Here is a 12,676-nt window from a genome sequence, read left to right as displayed (position 1 = left end):
GAGGTAGGAGACACAAGTTTGATCCCTGGGTTAGTAAGCTCCCCTGGAGGAAAAAATGGCAACCCACTTCAGTATTCTTGCCTAGAGAATCCTGTGGACAGCAGAGCCTGGTGGGCTACAGTCCATGGGGTCACAAAGAGTCGGATATGACTGAGCAACTAAGCATGAGTGTGAGTATGTCCCAAATATTGCCTCAGACATACTTGTACTAAAATATTATTAGTTGTTTATCTGAATTCAAGTTTAACTGGGTGTCCTATATTTTATCTGACAACCCTACATGGACCAACACCTTATCTTTCTCTTCACCATTGTTCTCTGAGTAACACAAAGTAATTTAAATTCAGTACATACATGCCTTAGAGGATACAGTGAAGAAAACATTTTTAGAGGAAATTTAAGAAATTCAGATCTGCTGAAATCATTGCAGGAGTCCTCACCAGGAAGTCTGTACTCAATGAGCTAGCCTACGCAGCCAGCTTTAATTTCTAGTTTGATGACCTGGTGAGTGCAAACCATTGCTGAGTACTGTCCTACACTAGGTAACATTGAATGCCTTCCTCTTTATCATTCTCGGGTTTTCTTTGCTGTCAAAGTCTACAAAAACTAAAAAGAAAAAAAAAAAATTAGTTTGAATATGTATGTGTCTGGCCTACCTACCTCTCATTTTGTTCTGCTGTTGGAGCTCAGAAAAATCTTTCCTAAGAAACAGATTGCTGAGCCAGGCTGCAGAGTCCTTTAAAAATGCACATTGGCAACTGTTTTTGTAGGCCCAGACTGCGGAGAAGATGCAATGAAAATGAGATCCCTAAACTCAGCAGAGTTAAGAATCACGCTAAAGGCAAGTGTTGGCAGCCCAGGTGGGTGTGGTCAGAGATCCAAAGGCAGTGCAGTAATCAGGGCTCAGGAAATATCAGACAAGCAGAAATCTTTGGCTCAAATCAAACATGGAATTTTTAGGAATTAAATTGATGATCCAGCCCTTATAGTCTAGTTTTTGTTTTGGGGAGTTTTTTGTTTGTCTTTTACTCTTTTTTTTGGTTTTTTTTTTTTTAATTCAATTGTTATCAATGTTTGCAATGACTAAACTAGGGAACTAGATGAGAATAAAGTATGACTGTCTACATGTATGGGCTTCCCTGGTGGCTCAGCAGTAAATAATCTGCCTGTCAATGTAGGAGACATAGTTTCAATTCCTGGGTCGGGAAGATTCCCTGGAGAAGGCAATGGCAACCCATTCCAGTATTCTTGCCTGGGAAATCCCATGGAGAGAGGAGCCTGGCAGGCTACAATACAGTCCATGGTGTTGCAGAGTTGGATGCAACTTAGCGACTGAATAACAACAATCCACATGCACATCTTTCAAGCCTTTGAAAATATCTCAGGATGTGATATTGCTTTTGATCAGCTGTTTTGGAGGTACAGGTATGCAGATGGTTACCATTTGGCTTTCCTACTCTAGGTGGCCTTTACAAGTAAGAGGTCAAAGAGCTGATGTTCGGAGTCTAAAAATTGTCAAGGATAAACATTTCTGGTATATACTCAGAGGAAAATGTGGTAATTATAGACACCCCAGGGACTAGTGTGAGTGAACTTATCTGATCCACAGACAGTCTTTCTGGGAAAATAGCGTCCATTTCAAGTATTTACAACATAGAGTATTTAATCCCAGAAACCAGGTGGTATAAAAGTAGGGAAATCAAATAGAAGAGTGTGAGGAACTTAGGAAACAGGACGCTACCTCTATGATGAAAGGAATTGATGCTATGGGATCCCAAGAATGAGGTCGCCTTGTGGAAGCTGGAACCTTGGCAGGTCTGCCTGGTGGGAGCATGACCCATGGAAAGGATGGAGCTGGTGCTGGAATAGCTGCCCAGCACATCATTCTTTGCTCAGGTGGTGATTCTCATATGCTGTTCAAATGTTTACTGGCAGGTGAGCCTCTACTCATTTCTGTGTTTCTGTAGCTAGAAATTCTTCTGTGGAGGCGTCGGAGTTCAATAGTGAAAGTGAAGTCGCTCAGTCGTGTCCGACTCTCTGCGACCCCGTGGACTGTAGCCTACCAGGCTCCTCTGTCCATGGGATTCTCCAGGCAAGAGTACTCAAGTGGGTTTCCATTTCCTTCTCTAGGGGATCTTCCCGACCCAGGGATTGAACCTGGGTCTCCCGCGTTGCAGGCAGACGCTTTACCCTCTGAGCCAGACACTGGCAAATTCAGGCAGAGAGATAGAGGGAGATACCAACCAACACTGCTAAGAGGATTTTTCAAAGCGAGGCATCTTTGCCCATGTTCTCATCTGTGCAGGTGGTAAGTTCCAGGCCCAGCATGATTCACTATGGAATGATGGTTCTGCTTTTCCTCATACGGGCTTCCAGTCCTTACTCTTCAAAGATTAGCTACCACTCTCTTTGAGAAATATAAATTCTCTCATCTATCCGTATCTTGAGCAAACCTGTCTTCTGGTAATTCCTCGTCTCACCTCTGCCCCCTCTAATCTTTCTCTAGACCCTAGCCCTTCCGTGGCTGCACCGCCGCCCCTGCCTTCCCTCTTTTCCCAGGCCTACAGACACACCCAACAACATTCCTTGACCCCATTGTTCTCTTCACTTATGATCCTAGTTCCCAACTACCTTTACCTTCCAAGTTGTTTCTGGAACCGTATCTATTTGCTGCCCCTTCTCTCTGCATACTGACTGAAGTTCTGTGAACCAGACTTCTCACCCTAAACAGGTGCTGCATTCAGGAGTAGTAATAGATTTGACAAACCCAATGCTCATTAAAATCAGTGCTTCTCAGCTCTCTGTAGTTAAAGGAACAGTAAAGTTTTGTTTCTAATCTGTCATGGACAAATTCATTGGGAAGATGTAATAAAAATGAATTTCTAGAAAAATGAAATTCGAAAGAACATAAAATGCAAGCCTCGATTTTTTTATTATTACATACAATAGGCATAAAGATTTTGATACCAATTTGACAGAGTAATTTTAAATCCTTATTCTGTATTCCTATACTTTTGGTGTTATGAACCAGTAATAAACAGCTCACTGACTGGCACCAGCCTGCAGACCCCCTACTTTAAGTAGCTCTGCTTTAGATAATATTCCCCTTCAAATTCTGTTTCAGTCTATGGTCCAAAAGAAATGCTTTACTACCAGCAGCACACACTGCGTAAAGTATGGGTAGGAGAGAAGACGTTTTAGTCTAAGTCACAGCACAGGCTATGGTCATTCTTTCTGCCGCTTATCCCTAAGCCAGAGCTGATACTCATGCCTTCCTTTTGCTATTACTCATTCTGTGATCTTACCTGGGGCCCGTCCCTCTGCTATTTCCCCAGCAGGGTAGCCCGAACTGTTCTTGAGCTGTTTCAGTTCATGGTGCTCTTCCCTATAGATAGTCCCCCATTAACCTCACCCACAGCATATCAAAAAAAGAAAGGGATCCATTGAGTTCCTATCATATTCCTCCTAGTTGTACAGCAGTAATTGCAAATCATCTTATTAGGCATGGTCAATTGGCCCAGCCAAGACAGTATCCCACTTTTCTGCCATTTTTTCCTTGGCATGAAGAGCTCAAATGACCAGTTTTAACTTCCAATTCAGAAGAACCAAACTGTTTCCCATGGTGAAAGCATTCCTCCCTTAAGTATTAAAAGAAAGGATGAATGGACATTAAAGGGACAGTGAGTTATAAATGTGAGAGTGGGTTAATCAGCTATCATTTTTAGACCCATCAGGCTGCCCTCACTCTGTGGTTCTTAGATCCACATCTTGTAACTATGAGGAGACAGGGCCTTATTTAGCACACGGTTCAGAGCCTAACCAGTACTCTGCCAAGTAGCTATGTTAAGTAACTTCCAAGGTGGAAGAAGACGCCCTGTGAGATTGCCAAGCTAGGTTCTTAGAGACCATTCCACCATGTTACAAGGTTAACAACTTCATTGATAGGGAACATAAAATGGGGAGTTACATTTGAATTACTCCCTGGCCTTTGTTCTGATCAAGGAACTCCCTTCACAGCCAATTTAGGTGGGATAAAAAAATGACACATGGAGTGTTCCGTAAGTCTTCAGTGGCAATCTGCAGTGGCAGTCAGCTGTAGCATAGCCTGGTTCGCTTTGATGCAGGAAAGGAACAGAGAGAAAGAACCTCTCTTCCTGAAGCCATGGCTGCCTTATTCGGGTTCCATGCGGATGCTCACCAGAAAGGGTTCACCAGAGAAGAGGCTCTCAGTTACATGAATAAGTAACAATGGCATCAAGTTAGCTCGGCCTCTTTTTTCACGCTTGCTCAGTAGACTCCTGATCAATCTCATGCTCTGGGTCCATTCCTAATGTTCTGTATTCTCATCCTTTTCTCAGTCTTCCAATCAGCCTTCTTCCATCGCCTTGACCAACAAGTCCAAAAAGTGGTACAGAGCCTGGCTTAAAGCCTCATCTTCGTTCAGCCAAAGCTATATTAGGCACTACTCAATGTCCTGCCAAACTGGAGGTATCCCCTGCTCCCTTGTCCTTCAGGCTTACCTGTCAGGGGCTCTAAACCTACAGAGTCTGCTCACAGGAGACGCAACTCTTCTCCTGCAAAACCACCCTTGATGTGTGTGTGCATACTTGGTTGCTTCAGTTGTAATTGATTCTTTGCTTCCCTCTGGACTATAGCCCGCCAGGCTCCTCTGTCCACGGGATTCTCTAGGCAAGAATACTGGAGTGAGTTGCCATGCTCTGCTCCAGGGGATCTTCCCAACTCAGGGATCGAGCGAACCCACGTCTCTTATGTCTCCTGCATTGGCAGGCAGGTTCTTTATTGCTAGCGCAACCTGGGAAGCCAACCATCCTTGGTACTCAAATGCTTGTTAAGGGAACCCCCTTTGAGGCCATAAGCTCTGGTTGAGGATGAAACAGCAGTGTGGTAGGCTCTGTGGGCATGTAAACAATCTGCTTGTGCAATTTATTTGTTCTTTCAGAGCTTGATGGAATGTTGGAAGGTGTACTCAGCTTCGTTTTTACATTGTGGTAGATATTGGATCTCTGATCTGTAGAGTCTAAAACTCAAGTATCTTCTTCAGAAACTCTGTGTTATCTGATCCTCCTAGAGACAATTTGTGAAAGAAATATCCCTTGCTAAAGGAAGCAAAGCCTTTCTTCAAAACTTAGGAGCTTTCATTGCAGTTCTCTTACTAGGAATTGCCACAGGCATTATTTAATATCCAGATCTATCTCAGTCATCACCTTACCTGGTCAGCTTGGTCTGTGAGGGACCAATATACTCATGAGCCCAGATGAGTCAAACGCATGTACTCTGCATTTGAAAAGTCTAAAGACCAACTTAAAGCTTCTATATTGTCCCCTCTTTACTCTTAACTCTACAAATTTAACAATAAACTTATGACATGGAAGTACATATAATTATGTCATGATGTGTCCAGTGTATTCTTTCTATAAATATTCATGTCCTTGTTGTATCATACACTGTGAAGTTACTTTACTGTTTTATAATCTTATTTTTAAAGGTTTCTTGAAAACAAGTATCTACTCCTTTCATTTGAAAGAAGTAAGGAGAAACAGGAACTAGAGAGTTCCTAGAGAGTAAAATTAGCCAGGCAAACTCTTTCTAGTTGTATAACAGAAAACTTCCATTATTTGCAAGATAAAGCTTCAGCTGTGAATCAGTATTTTCCTTTTAATGTTGACGCTAAAAAGAAACAGGAATTTTAAGGTTAATGTGGTTCTGCTAATAGAAATCTATTCCTATAAAAAAAACTGAAGGCACATTAAACTTACTACAGAGTTCCAATGGCTCATAACTAATGTTTGTTTTAGCTTCAAGATTAAAAGTGGTTTTGTTACCATTAGCAAGAAAATGCATATTTCTAACTTTACCCTGTTAAGACAAAATACAAATCCTTTTAGTATTTTGTTGTAGGGAGAACAGACTTTTTTCTTTATGTAGACAAAAATAGAGCCTGCTTCCTGTGTCAGCAGCTCTTCATCAGGTAAAAAAAAGTTATTATTATTCTGTGTCACTTTGGAATGTTCAGAGACATTTGAAGACCAAACTAACAGCAACTTAAACTTAATTAACAGGAACTCTAAAGATAGAAAATGCATAACAGGCAAGTATAGGGACTTAAAAATACTATTTCAAACCCAGATTCTTTCCATCTTCCTGCTCTATTATTCTTATTTTGTTGACATTTTAGTCCTCCTATGTGTTTCCTCACATCTGTAGGGTGGCTGCTGCAGCTCCAGGCATCAAATCAATGCTCAGGAAATAGAGAAAGGGGGGGCGGTTTCTATGGAGTTCTGCTCTTTCATCTATCCCTGTTACAAGGATTCCATAGAAATTCTCCCAACAGACTTTTGTTTATGTTCCATTGTCCAAAATCAATATTTGTTTTTTTCAGTTTGATTTTAGTAGTTAATTTTGGATACAAAGAAGTTCAGGAGGCTGGTCACCCTTTAGTCTTCTTCTTTTAATTTCAGAGCTAGGAGGAGGAAAAGGTGGACATATACAAATATATAATTGGAGTTCAGTACTCAAGAGTGAGGTAAACATAGTTAGCTGTTGGACTCTCAGTTTGCAAGAAAGTTGGAAAGTTCTGATTGGCTTCCACCCCTGACATAGGCCCAGCTCTTCACAGTGGTCACCCTTAGTTTCTCCTTTTCCAAATATAGAGGACTCCTAACCCACGCTGAGTTGTGATGGTCATTTCATTTATCTTTTCTGAACTGTTTCTCAGTTCTCCTTTTAACTAGAAGTGGTTGTATCCCGCACAGGGCTGGGCAGAGAAGGGGTTCAGTTAGCAGGAAAGAGAAATGGTACCGGTAACTGTCACAGTGTCCTTTTCACTTTCTCCATTTCACACTGTTTGCTTTTAAATTGTTTTCTGTCATATCTACTTATTTGATGCTTACAAGCTGGCTTCTTTTATTCGTCTTCTAAAACACAAATCTGACTTCATCATTAACTTTCCATTTCCTTAGTATGGATTACAAGAATGGTCATGATTGAGCCCTTGCATACTTTTCCAGCATTTTCTCTTCCATGTGGCCTATTTGGTTTCTATGTTCTCTTGCAGCTGCATCTTTGTTCTATTGTCTGCCTAGAATGTCTTCCCTCTTCCACTTCCCTATACTCTTCCTTACAGGTCAGTTTCTCCTTGTCTTTCAAAACTGATGCTTCAAGAAGCTTTTCTTAAAACCCTGCTCCCTCTTAAGCTCCAGTATTCTCCCTATGTCCTTCCATAGCACCTGGGCAGAGGATTCCTTAGTGCTGCCTATATCTGTGTATTTGGACTTATTTGTTTATATAATACATCTATTTTTTGGTACCAAACTAAGCTTTTTGAGATTAGGGACTGTCTGACTTAAGGTCCTATGATATGTAGGAGAGATGTTCAAATTGTGTGTTTTAATGGCAAAAAAGATGGTAGGCTTGCTGGATGACTGGGTTTCCTTACAAAGAAAGATCTAGTCCTGTTACCTAGAAGGTAAGGATAAATTTGAGGTATTTCACTTTCTCTTGTTTCTCAGAATTTTAATGTTTCTGACTTTAATTTAGAAATGGTTTGTGAGGAAAAGATAAGGCTGAAGCAATAGAGCTTTACAAACAAAAGTTGTTTGGCAGGATTGACTCTGAGCTGTACAGAGAGCTTACAGGTACAAAGCCAACCTGATAACCACTGTACTTTCGAAATGACCCATTGAGCTGTGCACACAGAACTAGGCCAGCAGTCTTTTCTTTCCTTCTGCACCAGCTAGTCGGGTGAGCTACAGTTATAAATTCTAAGGACTGAAAGCCACCAATTCAGATATACAGGGGCACAAGTACCTGCCAGAAGGCAGTGCGTTGTAAATCATCCCTTAACAAACAATAAGTCTTGCCAAATTAGGTCATATGGACCCCTTGCTTAGACCCGAGCCCAGCCAAAGGCCCCTTCCTCATTCAGAAGGGTTCTTTTTCCATTCAGGTTCACACAGTCAAAAAACGTAATCATATCTGAGATTAAAGCAGCACAAGCTTTATTCAGTGGCCAGACAATGCAGAAGCAGAAACTTTATTCACAAATAACTTCTCTCCTGGGGGACAATTAAGGCAAGATTTTAAGGGCAGGACTAATGAGAGGGAGGCATATGCATTGGATTTCTGGGAATAGGCGGGGTTCTTCCTGCAACTGGGATGCCACCTCTTTTCAACCCTTGTACGGTCCTTTAGCATCTGGTTGGGAAGCAGGTTGAACCATCTTGGTGCACACAGACATTCTTACTGTTACAGTGAGATGGTAATGAGACGCAGGGGGCCCTTCGTCCCACTTTCAAAGCTGAATCAGCTGATGCAAATTACACTCTTATTCCTGTGCTGTGAACACAGCCAGAGAGTGTGGTTGGGTGTGGTTTTCTGTGGGTTTACTGGAGGGAGGAGCAGGGTATGGTTCTGGGGCAACGGTGTTAGTAACATGGCAGCTAACAGTCTCGTCAGGATTGGGTTTTGCCACTTCTTCACACTAAATCCTGGATTCTGATATTCATTACAGGTCACTCAACCCTAACACCCTGACAGGTGGATACAAAGAGGAGTTCTTTACTTCTGTAGTTGAAAGAGTGACACAGGGACTGAGTTAGAATAGTTAAGTTCATTCTAAGGAATACTGAATATATCATTTACCACACAGTAGGATATTTAAATGTAACAACCATGACCATCACAGAGTGGGATTCTGATATCAGACTTAGGTGATGAACCTAAACCAACATTAGGAAGGAAGCCTTCTACTGCAGATTAGCTCGGACTCTTTGACTGTCACTGCCCCTCTGATATAAAAACGTCATCTCACACTGTCTGAGGTGAAAAGTCACAGTATCATTTTACAGTTTTCATTATTTAGTTGAAATCCTTACATGTGACATAATCAACCCCAGCAGTTAGTATGGTTAAAAAGTGAGATACCCAAATTACATATTTAAAAAAAATTTTTTAAGTTAAAATACACTGCTGTCCATTCATTTTCTAGATTTTTTGAGTGGGAGGCACTAAGGCCTTGCTCTGAGTATGGGGCCACTGTTTGATGGTCTATATTATCTTTTTTACACAAACTAATCAATAACTCACCATCTGATATTTCCAGTTTTTGTTTCTTGAAAGTAGCTGGAGAACTTTGTATTCAGATTGTTAAAAAGAATCCAACTCCTTCTAGAGCTTTACAATTTGCTTTCAGTCTTTCTCTATTGACTCTCCCACATCTAATCCAAACAGCTGAATTTTCTTGCCTCCTTCTTTGTGCTTTATTCAGCCTCTCTGAAGCATTCATCTTATTTAACTGAGTTGTTGGAGAAACACCAAGTATGTCTTGTCCTCCCATGTAGTCAATTAACATAATATTTAGTTAGATTATTTAGTGATGACAACATAGGTTCTGAGCTGAAGGGAGTGAAGTGGACTGGCTCCCCAAGGCATTTGATGTGTCATGGACATCTATTCAGGGTCTGTTAAAGAGGGGGAGGTGACTATTTCCAAGAAGTCCTTGGACTTACATCTGCGCATGTTCAAAGCTCACTTAATGGAATCTTGTTCAATTGCTTACTATCTTTATGTGACTGACAAAACAGCTGCTATCTGCTTTGTTAACCCTGCTTTTTTTTTGCCTGTTGTCTTGGGTTTGCAGCCTTCTTGCTAAAAACAAAAGACTGCACTCAATCCAGCTATATTCTTTCTTGTATAGAGCACAATCGAGGAGGATTTATAATCTACACTTTTGGCAAGAAGAAACATTCCATGATAGAATTCTGAGCTGGAAAATGGTCCTTGAAGGTTAGTAAGTGCCCTGGCCCCTTTGGTGTAATGTGGTTTCCCTTACACGTGCTTTGTCTAGGGCTCCGCTTCTGGGAGAGCAAACCCTTTGGAGATGGGTGTTTGTGGACAAATAATGAGGTGGTGTTTTCCAAAAGAAACCCATGAGGATGTGTGGGAAGCAGGGTGGGACAGAAGACACTAAGCAAGGATGGGGCTTTAGGTGGAGTCTCAGCCTTGTTCCCACAGTGGGGCTCTGGACCACAGAATGGCTCTTGCCTGGAAGCCACCACTAGGGCACAGAGTAGGGAAGGAGTGTGACTCCCAGACCACAGCTTTCATTACCTAAGGGCAAGCCTCTGAAAAGGCTGCAGTGATGTGAGTAGGTAGCACCAACTGAGCAATGTGTGCATGAAAACTGAATTGTTAAAAGTGATCCCAGGGGATCTGAGCAAATGCCAAATGGTCTTGTTGCTGTTGTTGTTGTTTAGTTGCAAAGTTGTGTCTGATTCTTTGTGACCCCGTGGACTGCAAGCCGCCCTGCTGCTCTGTCCACGGGATTTCCCAGGCAAGAATATCGGAGTGGATTGTTACTTCCTTCTCCAGGGAATCTTCCCAACACATTGAACTCAAGTCTCCTGCATTGGCAGACAGGTTTTTTTTTTTTTACCATGAAGCCATCAGGGAAGCTGTGCTAACATACAAAATATCAGATATTAAATATGTGGCATTTTTGAAAGAGCTACTTTTATTGGGCCTGATTCATGAGCCTCCCTAGATTTTCTTGGCCTTGCCTGTTTCCTGAGCCTTCAACTGGTTGGACAAAGAGAGCCCCTTCCCCAATGCCACTGCCTCCAAAACATCAGTAGCCTCCCCTGGGGAGGCCAGCTTCAGCATGTGCCTCACTGATGCCTCCACAGTGACCAAAACATCAGCCGCCTCCCCTGGGGAGGCCAGCTTCAGCATGTGCCCCATTGATGTCTCCACAGTGAGAGCTGCCACCATTAGGGTCCAAACATGACCTAAGGAGACTCCCAGAGGTGTGGTTTCCTTTTGCCCCAAATTTCCATATTCAAAGTATGATACTGGGAGGCGTGAGGTCTGGCTTCCTGAGTGGTGCCCCAAGGGGACCAGGAAGAGCATGGGGATTAAAGCCCCATGGGGAAAATTTGCCTATGGAGAAAATCTATCAATGAATCCCTTTTGCTCTCTTCCTCTGATGGATTGTTCTGAGATGCTGTGGTTCTGCAGAGGAGGCCTGGAGAGTGTCCCTTATGAGTGAGCAAGTGGCCCTGTGTTCTGTTCTAAAGCTGAGGCCAGTAGGGCAACCACCACCTAACGCCTGCTTTTCTTCCTTTCTTGTTTCACTTTTCCTTTGCCTTCACTGTTGCTGCTCTGCAGCTGCACCTCTTCACCTCCTTCCCAGATGTGTTGAACACACTTTTAACCTGGTTTGCAAACAAACGAAGAGCTATTCCCTACACCTACCTGCACCCCGTACTCAAAAAATGAGCTTGAAGCAAAGACGGTACACGTAGAGATCCAAAATTTCAACCCAATATGTAAATCCTCAAGTGGAGGATTTTCACTATAAAACATCAAGGGAGATTTCTTTTGAGTAAAGAGTGGGTAATCCTAAAATTTTTCTTTTGTTCTTTTTTCTATCTAAACAAAGTCAATCCTATTAAAATCTAAGTGGAGGCTAAGGAGAAATCCCTAGGATGCTACAGAGAGTTTTCCTTTATTATGACTTCTTTCACAAATTGGCACAGTGCCCTGAGCATTGTGAGAGGCACTGAATTTAAAACAATGCAGAGGAGAGTGGAGCACCCTGGAAGCCACTTTTCCTGGAGGAATTCATAATGTGAACCAGCATGATGCAAATGATGTGAAACATCCTTGTTTATTGAACAAGACAACTGACCTTCTGTGTGTGTCTGGTCATATCTAGGCCAGCAGTTATGAGCCAAGGCCAGTCTTTAATGTTACTGATGTGTGGGCTGGAGAACCTGACCTGAACACAAGTCTGTTGTTGTCACAGTTAGTGCTGAAGGCCTCAGCCGGTGTGCTGTGCTGTGCTTAGTTGCTCAATCGTGTCTGACTCTTTGCAACTCCATGGACTTAGCCTGCCAGACTCCTCTGTCTATGGGATTCTCCAAGCAAGAATACTGGAGTGGGTTGCCACGCCCTTCTCCAGGGGAGCTTCCCAACTCAGGGATCGAACCCAGCTCTCCCGCATTGCAGGCAGATTCTCTACCATCTGAGCCACCAGGAAGACCCTCAGTCAGTGTGGTCTGTGGCTATTGAGATGAGCACAGGGGTAGCCATTCTGTTCTCTTTATTTTATGCTTGTAGAATGGCTTCAGCTTTTTCTTCTGTCTTGATTAGTCTCAGCATCTGGATTTCTTTTTGCCATGTTTCATTACGGAGGCTGCTTCTGTTTGCCTTCTTCTCCCACATCTGGAAATCAGCCACAATGTACTAGAACAAGGCGCCTGTAACATTTGAGCCCTTTTGTAAGGGTGCTGATTGCAACTTGGGTAGCTTCAGTTTAATCCAAGGTGGAAGATTTCGGCTGCTTTGGGGGAAGAAGATAAATGTCTAAAAATAAAACTTAGGCATAAAAATAGGGCCAAATACTCATTAAGTGCCTCACTTAGCTGAATGCTGAAATTATTTCAAAAGCTCTAAATCAAGCATTTGTGTAGAAGAAGTTGAGTATGTTTTTTTATTCATAGTACTTCATCTTAGATGATAAATGGGTTACGGCAATTTGTCATTTTAGCCAAAAGACATGAATTAACCAGTTTTCAAGGGCCTAATTTTCAGCTCCTGCTGACCCTTGAATTGGAGCATTTGTGCTCACAAGTCTTTTGGAATGGATTTTGTGGGC

General features: G+C 42.3%; 1 protein-coding gene across 28 annotated transcripts in view; it reads left to right on the top strand.

Annotated features, from left to right (window-relative positions):
- Positions 1-12,676, top strand: part of HHLA2 (HHLA2 member of B7 family) — a 227,471-nt gene that overhangs the window by 98,407 nt on the left and 116,388 nt on the right. For 16 of the 28 annotated variants that reach the window (XR_014077516.1, XR_014077517.1, XR_014077512.1 and 13 more), the window contains one exon: positions 9,716-9,804. The exons of 9 other annotated variants lie outside the window; for them this stretch is intronic. The gene's annotated coding sequence lies outside the window, so the exon portion shown is untranslated. Of the gene's footprint in view, positions 1-2,130; positions 2,309-9,715; positions 9,805-12,676 lie in introns of all 28 variants that reach the window. 3 more of the 28 variants (XR_014077510.1, XM_081572275.1, XM_081572278.1) reach the window with 1 other exon arrangement.

Source organism: Giraffa tippelskirchi, chromosome 2 (assembly GCF_054371585.1).
Source record: "Giraffa tippelskirchi isolate mGirTip1 chromosome 2, T2T-mGirTip1v1.2.pri, whole genome shotgun sequence".
NCBI lineage: Eukaryota > Metazoa > Chordata > Mammalia > Artiodactyla > Giraffidae > Giraffa > Giraffa tippelskirchi.
Note: the sequence above shows the minus strand (reverse complement) of the source record. Positions and strands in the feature narration are given on the sequence as shown.